Genomic DNA, 11732 nt, shown 5'->3' on the forward strand with positions numbered 1-11732 from the left:
TCATAGTGTAACCAGAATAAGGTTTCCCTCCTTTATCCATATACTATAGACCATTTAGGTTATCACTTAAAGCACGATCCACTTGTATGTCTCCACATACATGCTTAAGTTACAACGATAACCATGGATCTTAGTTTATTGGTTTGTGGTTAATGTAACTAAAATATTTCATATTTCATAGACTAAAGTGAATAAAATATCTCATATTATAAATCACAAAGTGTTTGTTCATACAAGTGTTTACGAACTATAGGACCCTACGAGATTTAGGACATCAACCCCAACAGTAGCTGCAAAGAATTAGGAATTGCATCATATATATGTTCACAATGCTTTTCTTCATGGTGATCTCAATGGAAATGTGTACATGAAATTACCACTTGGTTTTATAAGTAATACGTCAGGTATGGTGTGTCGCTTCAAGAAGTCTTTGTATGGCTTACGGCAAGCACTAAGATGTTGGTTTTCTAAGTTGGCTACTTCATAAGAAATATGGACTCACTCAGTCTTATTTCGATTACTCATTATTTACATTGTATCAGGGAAAAATTCAACGTCCTCGTATATATTGATGAATATCTAATTATCTTTTATAGTGACTCTTCCGATGCTGCATCATTTAAGAAATATTTAGGTGCATATTTTCATAGGAAAGATTTAGGCATTTTGGAATATTTTCTTGACGTTAAGGTTGCACGAAATCTAGAGGATATTTTCCTTTGTTAACGAAAGTACACTCTTAACATAGTTTTAGAAACATGGCTTTTAGGAGCTAAGCCAGCAGGGTTTCCAATTGAGCAAAATTATTGCCTTGCTCTGGCTATTGGTCCTTTGTTGTCAGATCCTAAAAGATATTGGTGTCTAGTCGAACGTCTCATATATTTTTCTTTTCACGTCTTGACTTGGCATATGTGGTGCATATTTTGGCTCAATTCATGCAGGAACCACGACAAGAACATTCGGATGTTGTAGTTCGTACAATTCGTTATTTGAAAAGTTGTCCAGGTCAATAAATTCTTCTTCGCTTCATTTGTTATATCTTTCTATCAAGCTGGTATGATTCTGATTAGGCAAGTTGTCCTCTAACTTGTCGTTCTCTTACTAGTTAGCATGTGTTTCTTGGCGATTCTCCTATCTCTGGAAAACTAAGAAGCAAAAAATGGTGTCTCGTTCATCAGTCGAGGCTAAGTATCACTCCATGGCTTTTATTGTTGGGTAGCCTAAAACTCGTAGATATTAAATATTATTAATTGAACGTCATCAATAAAGAGTTATAGATGTTAATTCAATAAATGTTATTGTGTCGTTTTCTATTTTGTCTTAATAACCCTAAATCCAATAAACTAACATCCAAGACTGTCTTATTGAGTCTTGAACTATATATGGAGACATACAAGGATCAATGTTCAAGATACAACGTAAAGGGTCTACAGTATAGGGATAAAAATGTGTACCTTATCCTAGTGACACCCACTTTGTATTCGATATGAATGCAATGATCCAACATGTTTGTGTAGGTGACAAGCGAGTGGAGGTATCCTATGCAATGAGTTTGCATAAGATCAAACCGCGAAATAGTAACCATTGGATGTAACACCGTTAACTAGTTAGGTTGTATTTCAATAGGATGATCTAGGCAACTTAATCTTAATCCTAACATATTATGAATTCCTATTCATGAAGGATTGCCCTTTTATTTGTATGGGTGAGGGTCGCCAGTTCGCCGACTCAATATGTCTACCATTTTGGAGACAAGACTGAGAGGGAGCTGGGAACATCATAATACAAGATGGAATTCACTCGGTCCCATCTTCAGGGTAAGTAGATGAGTGTTCCAAGTGATATCTCTAGGACTATTGGTTGCACCATAAATTGGTTATTCATTAAAGAAGTATGGGCACTTAAGAAGTCAGAGGTAACACAAGGGTAAAACGGTAATTTGACCCAATTGAAGTTACGAATATTCGTGAATGGCTAACTTGTTGTTATTAGTCTATACTCGTATATACATAAATATATTTGTAGTGAGGAAAGTGCAGCTATGGGTCTTTAATGAAGTGTACTCACGGTTAACGAATACTGTTGCTAAAATATGATTGGGTTTAATAACAATTCACTAATAGAATTTGTTTATATTTTCAGCATGACTAGCTCTTTAGTACAATTACTTGCTTATGAAAAGCTTAATGGGGATAATTATGCTACGTGGAAATCAAACTTGAACACAATACTCATGATCAATGATCTTAGGTTTGTTTTAACTGAGGAATGTCTTCAAAACCCTAGCTCAAACGTAAACCAAACTATTCGAAATGCATATGACAAGTGGACAAGGGCAAATGAAAAAGCCAGAGTCTACATTCTTGTCAGCATATCTGATGTTTTGGCTAAGAAACACGATGGTATGCGTATCATTAAAAAGATTATGGAATCTTTACAGGGGATGTGGGACAACTGTCCTCCTCCCTTAGACACAATGTCATCAAGTACGTTTATAAATGTCGTATGAAAGAAGGGACCTCTATAAGAGAACATATCCTGGACATGATAGTCCATTTCAACGTGGCAGAAGTAAACAGAGTTGTCATAGATGAGAAAAGTCAGGTCAATTTTATTCTAGAGTCTCTTCCGAAGATCTTTCTACAGTTCCGCACAAATGCGATGATGAACAAGATAGAATATAACTTGACGACTCTTCTCAATGAGCTTCAGACTTATCAGCCCTTCTTGAATTCTAAGGGACAGGAAGCAGAGGTACATGTTGCCACCACAAATAAGGTCAATAGAGGATTGTCCTCTAGGACAAATTCTGGCCCTTCTTCTTCTAAGAACAATAGTGTTCCGATGAAAAAGGGTAAAGGGAAAGGGAAGATTTCTACTGACCACAAAGGCAAGGCTAAAGTTTCAGATAAAGGAAAATGTTTCTACTACAACAAGAACGGGCACTGAAAAAGAAACTGCTCAAAGTACCTTGCAGAATAGAGAGAGGAGAAAGCAAAATAAGGAAATTAGTTTCTAAAGATTGCTTGCAGAAGAATGGATAATTCTCCAAGTTTTGAACATGAGAGATTATCTCAGCAAAATCAGTGGGAGTTTCTTAAGTTGTTATCCGGAGATAGATTCATTATATTAGATAATGTACTTTTTGTTTTTTAAATGAAAAGAAATCTAATATCTATATCTTGTTAGAAAAATTAAAAGTATCTTTTGACATAAGTAAAGTGTTCATTAGCAAAAGAAGTATTTTTATTTGTTCTACTAGAAAACATGGCTAAAACGAAAAACAAAAGGCAAAATGTTTCTTCAAGTACATATCTTTGACACTTAAGCCTTGACCACATTAATCTCAATTAGATTAAGAAATTGGTTTAAAGTGGTCATCTAAACCAGTTAGAAAACAACTGGTCTAGAGCCAAAGAACCCTTAGAGGTTGTTTATTTACACCTTTATAGTTCGATGAATGTCAAAAGCATGAGGAGTGTATGAATATTTCATTAGATGATTATTCAAGGTACAATTATGTTTACCTAAACTCATCATAAGTCTGAACCACTTGAAATGTTCAAGGTATATAAGATTAAAGTCGAGAATTTGTTAGGTAAAACATTTAAGACACTTTGATAAGATCGAGGTGGAGAATACATAGACCTTTGATTCCAAGACTATTTGATAGAACATGGAATCTAGTCACAACTCTCTGCACCTGGTGCCTCAGCAGAACGGTGTATCGGGAAGAAGAAACAGAACCCTATTAGACATAGTTCGGTTGATAAGTGAGCTATGCTTAATTGCCTAAACTAATTTTTGGGGATACTCAATAGAGACTGCTATATACTTTTATAACATAGTTTCCATTAAAAGAATTTCTAAAACTCCATATGAGTTATGGAGAGGTCGTAAAAGTTGTTAACGACATGTAAAAGTTGTTTACGTTATGTCAGAATTTGGGGACGACTGACACATATGTTGATGCAAACCCCTAAATAAATGAAATGTCGTTCAAAAGTATGCCTATCTGTAGGCTACCCAAAATTTGAATACTTCTTCAAAAAGAATAAAGTATTTGTATCTACAAATGTTGCTTTTCTTGAAAAAGATCACATTTGAGATCATGAATTCTTGTTATAAGCTCGTATTGTGTTAAAGTTTCCATTGAAGTTATAAAAAATCAACAAGTGTTGTTGATTTAGCTAGTCCTATAACAAGAGTTGTTAGAATTAGTCAGTTGCATCTTTCTCAAGAGTTGGGAGTACCTTAATGTAGTAGGAGGATTGTGTGATAGTCTGGCCATAAAATGGGTTTACCAGAAACTCATGTCATCAATTTTTTATGATGGCATCGAGAATCACCTCAAAGAGTTGAGGATATAAGATGCATTCTATATTTGAAGTTAGAAAGTTGTTATATGTTGATGAGTTTACAAAGGTCCTCACGGTTAAAGTGTTTGAGGGTCACTTAGTGAGTCTAGGACTACGAGTCGTATAATCTAGAGCAAGTGGGAGAAAAACCCATAGGTATATGATGCCTAGTGAAGACAAACCGTGGTATGTGATGCCCTAGTTTATTAAATTTCTCTCCAAAACTCAAACAACTCAACATTATGTGAATACATGTGTTACCACTGGAGTTTTAGTCCAAGTAGGAGTTTTTTGGGTTTTATATCTTATAACTCGTGATTTGTAAACAATAAACTTATTTTGTTATCAATAAAGATGTTATTGAGGTTTTATTCAATAAAGTTGTTATTGAATGTATGAATTGTTCATTTCGTTTTAGAAAGAATAATAAATCCAATAAACTAAAGATACATGGCTTTTATATGAATAATTGAACTTTATGTGGCAACATAAAGATAGATCAAGTTCGCATAGTAACTTGACCTTAATCCTGAGCTAACTATGAACTCCTGTTTATTCGGGATTATCATTAGATTTGCATGGGTGAGGGTTGGGTCAACAGCACCAACTCAATAAGCCTCCCATTTCAGGGGCAAAATCGGGTAGATAGTAGGGACATAGGGTGCAAGACGGAATTTACTCCTATCCGTTTTTAGGGATAGTAGAGAGATTGTTCCCTTAAGTGTTGACTCCAAGTCTTGAACAAGGGGTCTTAACCTCTCATTGGCCTGAGAGGGACTTGTTTTAATGATTGGATCACAAATTAATTGTTCATTAGAAGATCAGGGGGACTTAAGGAGCAAGATGTTATCTCGGGGTAAAATAGCTTTTGACCCAGTCGTTATTACGAACAACCTGTGAAGGGTTGACTTACTAATCATGGTTATATCGAATGGACATAATATATCTACAATTAGGGGAGTGCAACTATTGGGCTTTAGTGGAGTAACTTGATAGTTTATGAATGGTGGTTAATTAGGTTGAAGAGTTTAGCCGGTCAATCTCAGATCGTTGGAACCCATGATTTGTAGGTCCATGAGGTCCCCCTACTAGCTCATATCAGATTAAACCTTAAAACAGTGTGACGAACGAATTTGAAGTGTTCAAATTCGATTCTTAGAGCAAAGCGTTAAATATATACAATATATTTAACCTAATGTTTAATTGTGAATTAAACATAAAGAGAGAGAAAATATGAGATATTTAAATAAGATTTAAATATCAAGATTATGAATAGAGATTCATATTAATTGGGATTAAAGTTGGATTTAATATTAAATTAAATTAATTAAATTGTTTAATTAATTATTCAATATTAATTTAATTTTAAAATTAACTATTAGAATTAATTTTGAAATTAATAGAATTGGTCAAAATTGCATTAAAAATCAAAATGGTTGACTAGGTCAAAAATACAATAAAAGTCAAGATGTTGACTTGTGACTTTGAAAGTCAAAAAGTCAAATTTGTTGACTTTGGACTTTGAGAGTCAAACTTTGACATTTAACCAAGTTAGTGGAAAGATCCAACAATTGTGAGCGAGAAATGCTAACATTTGCATTACAAGTGTTGTCTTCAACTGAAGACACTTACCCCACTAATCCCACTTTGAGTTGATGAGTTTTTTAGTGTCAAATTCTCATCAAGCTCAAAGTTGCATGTTTTGCATGAAATGGTCTTTAAAATGAAGAGTTTAATTAATTCTAATGTTCTTGGCCAAATGGAATTTTAAGAGATTATTTGATAACCTCAACCTTTATTTTCTCTCAAATACTTAGTCTTTACCTCTTCAAATTAGTCACTCATCGGATCCCACCTTCCCATTCTAAGGTCGGAGAATAGTCGAGAAGACTCTCATTGTGGTCTACGAACCATAAAGAGATTGGAGCTGATTTGGAGAAGACTTGAGTCTAAAATGTTGTATTTCTTCTATCCCTTTGTACTTTATTTAATTGCATGCTTATTCTTTGAAATTAACCTAATTAGAGTACTTTAGTTTCGTTTTTCCTTCCGATGTGCATGTGTTCGTTCCATCATATATATGATGTTTATGATAATTAAATATATATGTACGTTAAATTTGATTTAATGTATAAATAGTTATTTAATTAATTGTGCTAATTAATTAAATAAATATTATTTAATTAATTGTGCACAAGAGAAAACTAGGAGTAGGGGTTGGTCACTCTCTACATAAAGTCTTCCTTTATGTTTTAAGATTTTTTTCATTTTATTCCTATATTTTTTTTATGTTGAAAAATTACTAGCTTTCATTATATGCTTATTTCTATGTTTATACTTTCTTTGTCGTGGAATTTATGTCATATTAGAAAATATTACACGTAACTTTCCTTCAGAATTGGTCTCAATTCATTCATTTTTTTTTTTTGTATTTACAGATATTTTAATAAAGATTAATTTTATGTATTTACAATTATTTTTTATATAAATAAAAACAGTTTTTTTTAATTGTATACAACTTTGAAGTGTACTTTTTAATTTCACATAAAATTTTCAGATAAAATAAAATGAATATAGAATGCACCAAATTAAAATTATAAATAGAATTCTAAATTGAAATTTAGAGATTGAAAATTAAAACAAACCTTAAAATATTTACAACAAATCAAAGTCCACAACTAAACAATCCCCAACAAGTTCAACATACAAGTGAAAAATACAAAACCATAAAACATTACAACTAAACAATCCCCAACAAGTTAAAAAACAATAGACTATAATGATCATTCCAAATGTAAAATTTACGAACCTCGAACTAGTTACAAAAGGTATGTTCGATTAGTTTGGGCCCTACACGGAAGGAAAAGAAGTATAGTTAAACCATAGGGTATATCAATACAATTGAAATAGAAATAAAATATAATAGATCATTGATGCAATCATACCATGCAATGAAATGAATATTATTTGTGAGGCTATAATTCACTGTTTTATCTAATTGAACCCAAGTGCAAGCTCAATTAGAGTCTTGGTGAGTCTAGGGTCGAACTCGGTGATTGCTTTACAAGTATGCAATGAAGTCTAATGCTTTGATCTTGACGCAATTGATTACAAATCATATTGATTTTTTATTACTCAAACACTAAGCTATATGCGATGGGGTTTATACTTTGAGTGAAACAGTATATGCGATTGTTGTGAAATGCAGATATGCGATGACAGGGAAAAGAATATTCTCTAACAATTCCTAAGCAAATATATAAATTATGCGTTCAAGCGATGCACTCAAGATTAGAACTTACACTTCTCAGTGTACATGGCCACACTATCCTATCTCTAGGATGCATACGATGAGTGTGTAATGCAAAAGATGTTACTCTAAGGAACCTCTTCTTGTTTTGTGAGTTCTAAATCTCTAATTCTCTCAAACTGAGATTTAATCTACCTAGGGTAATCTTTCGAGTTATCCAAGTATTTCATCCGACATACATAAAAAAGTAAAATGCATAGTTTAGATATTGCTTAGTTCATGTTAGATAGATACTTCTCAACCCATGAAAGATTTAGCTGCTCATAATGAATAAAGAGAGTATGGATGAAAGTTGAAATGAATATGTATTAATATTAAAAGATATGAGTCTTTGCAATGCTTAAACAATAAAAATACACTTAAGATAAAGAATAGGGAAATGGAGTCAAGTCTTGGTGCACAATTTCTTGTTTCCCCTAGTTTTCTCAATGATTGTTTCACTAGAAGTATTGAAAGATGGAGTTCCTCTTCTACTTCCACAGGAAACCAAAGCTCTCACTAAGGTTTTTGAATGGATGTAAGAGAAAGGGCTTCTTTGACAGAATTTTCACTCTTGATTCTTCTTCCAAAGTTCTCCTCTTCTTTTTTTTTTTTTTTTTTTTTTGCATGGCGATTTCATGGCTATTTATAGACATCCGAAGATAGTTTTTCTTCTCTTGCTTATAATTGTATTGATAAGGTGCATTAAATTCTATACCATGATGCACCGCCTACTGTGTGTTAGAGGTTCATTGGTTCTGCATCGAAGCTTTCTTATCAGCCACCAACTCAATCTTCGATTTGACATTCACCACCCATGTGTCGCGTCATTTCTCATCGCTTGGAATCATCGACGTGTCTAGTTATGCGATCATGTGTAAGCGTTAAGAATTCTCATTTGATCGCATCAGCAGTCATTCTGCACTTAAACAAAGTGATTTTAGTCTTTAAAATAGACAGATTAGGCGTTGAGTGTGTGCGATCGCATGCTGCAATTATTTCTATTAATTTTCTTTGCAAATTATGCATTTTCAAAGTTTTTTTGAAATTGTTTTAGATAAAAGAGGGAGAATAATTTGTATTTCTACAAGTTATTGATCATACCTTTGATTATGTTCGAAGTGAATGAACGAGACAGTCCACAACTAGGGGGCAGAAAAATTGTTTTAGGGCCTAACAAAAACATAGAAATGTTAGCGATAGATCTTACTATGATTATAAGGAAAAAAAAAGGAAGCATGCCTTATATGGATAGAATAAGTTGAAGTTAGACGTGGAAGAAGAAAACAAAATATATTGCAACAGCCAAACAACATATATGAGAATGTAAAACGGTTTAAGAAAAAGTTGAAATAAAAATGTTAGAGCAGAGACGTACCAACATAGTTTATCAGAGGAGGCTGTGGAAAAGTCTCAAAAAATATGAGGGATTCGTGTATAAGTAGATGATATAATAAGGATGGTTGATGAGAAAAGTTAGATATACTTAAGTGCACCTAACCTCAAAAAGATCAAAGTACAGTACACCCATAATAAAGAGAGTCAACTCAGAAATAAATAAATTAAGAAATGGTCACGTCAATATTAATTTGGTGGTTGAGCTGAAAATGGACATAAATACAACATAATAACTCACACATAAATGGACATAATAATAAAGATTATAAGGTCTTAAGATTTGATATAGCTATCTCATTGGAACAAATCTAACTCCAAGCAAAGAAAATAAATAGTTTCAATACTTGTAAAATTGAAGTTAAATTTAAATGTACGAAAATTGAATTTAGTTGAATACTGAAAAAAATTTGAATGGAACAAAAAAAAGAAATCCATTCATCAGATGTAGAACACAAAACAGATTGAATATGTATGGAGGAAGAAATTACAAAGCAGTCCACAAAACATAAGGAAAAACATAGATGCATTCCTTTTTTAATCTAAATATCGAAATGAAATAAAATAAAATTAGAAATCATACTCAAATATGAGACTGCAGATTTTGGAACAAATCATCATCAGCCTTAAGAGGGAAAAAGATAGAAAACAGACTTGTTGTTGAGGTGATTGACCCTCCACCAAGCTCCAATTACATGGTCAGTATCCCCTACCAAGAATTCACTCGTCGTTCAATTTTGATGGAACATCATAAGAAAACGACAAGGGAAGGACACATCGTTTATTATTGAAGCGGCAAGAGGAAATCTAGAAGAAAAAAGTATGGAAGACAGTCAGGAAACAGAACAGATATTAGCAGGGGAATGAAGAATAGAGACGAAGTAAATACAATATAAATGGATAAAAAAAATATAACTCATTTGAGCAAGTGGAAACAAATTGTAAGAGATCAAGAACAATTTATAAGAGCCAACCCTAGTTAGTCACAAACATGCAAGCCAAAAAGATGTCAAAAATGGAGTGGAAGCTAAATCAGAACAGTCTGGAATCAGACGAAATACAAAGCCAACAACAATCGGAAAATCAAACATGCAAGGATGAATAAAACATGAGGAAATCAAGATGACAATGTACAAATTTTCAGCGAGAAACCAAATATTCGAAAAAAATCTAGATCTATTATAAGTCGTTCCTATATACTAAAAAAATTGTTAGATCTACCAAAAAATGGTTAGATCTACCAAAATATTGTTAGATCTACTAGGAAATCTTTTGTATCTACCCGATCTAAAAAAAAAACATACAAAGAAACCAAAGAAGAGAAACGCATCGTTGAGCAAGAAAATTCATATGGAATGAAGTCTGAGAGGAATACAACCCATTTGAGTCAGAGAGCGAATGAAGAGACGAGATGAAGAAGACAAACCGAATGGCGAAAGAAGAGAGAAGAGAAGAGAGAGAGAGAGATGAGTAATGAAAACGTATGATGGGAAGAGAGAGAGTGAGAAGGGGGGAGTGTAATTAAAACACCTGAAAATGGAGTGTGAAACGAGGAGAATAAAGGGTAAGTAAAACGGTAGGTTTAAAATCTACTGTTTTCTTTTAAGCGGCCATCAAACATGAGATGAACCTTTTAAGCCCACCCAACCTAACTCCATGGAGGCTATCAAACAGTCCCTATATTTTTTATGATAGGGATGTCTCTCCATGAATATCTGAAGAGGTATAGTGAACAATGCGTGCATTTAATTTATACTGTATAGTTCGTGAGGTATAAATATTTTGAGCACAAAGATAGTGGCAAAGCTGATGAGGTATAAATATTTGAGCATACTATATAGTCCATCATTTTGTGTGCCCATTCTTCTCATTATGCTCAAGACTGACATCGTTTTTTTTTTTTTTTAACCATAACAAATTTCAAGCTTAGATTATGTGGTTTTGTTGCTAATTTCTTCGTGGTGCTGTCTTTCTAAATTATTTGTTGATGGCTCTATTTAAGATATTAGCTTAAACTGAAATGTATTTATTTTTTCTTAACTAAGTTTGATCGGTTTAGTCTATTTATGTTCTTATATTTTCACTTATTGTTAAGCTTCATTTTATTCTGCATTTTGTTCTTTGATCATTATACTCATTTCATTAATTCAATTAAAAAAAAGTCGTTTTCCATTTCATTTTTTTTTCATTATGGTAGACTTAAGTTGTTTTTAAATAGTAGATTGAGTGAATGCTTAATTTTTGCAAGTTTATAAATTCTAATGTTTATGTTATGCATCACCTAATTTATTTGGTTGCTATCCATCTTCTCTCTTTGTTTTGATAACTTTAATTGTTTGGGTTGATCATTTGTTTATGATTTCTATTGAATTTGTTTTTGTCAACTAGTTTCGTTATGTTGTTGGGTTTAGTTAGAAATAAGTGTTGGTTAAGGTTTTAGATCTATTTTGTAACACTTAAATTATATATTTCTACTTTAAACTTCTTTTTAGAATTGTTTTTGTAACTTTCGATCCAACCAAACTTACATTATTATATGGTTGTTTTGAATTTCAAGTGTTCACAATAGCTTTAATGGGTGGATTGTATTACTCTCTTTAATAGCTTTAATTGATTTTAAAGTTTTGATATTCATGAATAGTCACTTTACTTTTAAATTTTTACTAAGAAAAATTTTGTGGAGGGAAAAG

At 32.6% G+C, this 11732-nt stretch overlaps 1 long non-coding RNA gene across 1 annotated transcript; it reads right to left on the reverse strand.

The window, feature by feature from the left end:
• Positions 1–7973: 7973 nt before the first annotated feature.
• LOC120072931 (uncharacterized) lies at positions 7974–10738 on the reverse strand. Its single transcript, XR_005480630.2, has 3 exons — positions 9626–10738; positions 8752–8820; positions 7974–8566 (listed from the first exon to the last, which is right to left on the reverse strand). It is a non-coding gene; the product is annotated as an uncharacterized LOC120072931 (long non-coding RNA).
• Positions 10739–11732: the final 994 nt, after the last annotated feature.

The sequence above is a fragment of the Benincasa hispida genome, chromosome 3 (assembly GCF_027475165.1).
Source record: "Benincasa hispida cultivar pf3 chromosome 3, pf3_genome.v1.1, whole genome shotgun sequence".
NCBI lineage: Eukaryota > Viridiplantae > Streptophyta > Magnoliopsida > Cucurbitales > Cucurbitaceae > Benincasa > Benincasa hispida.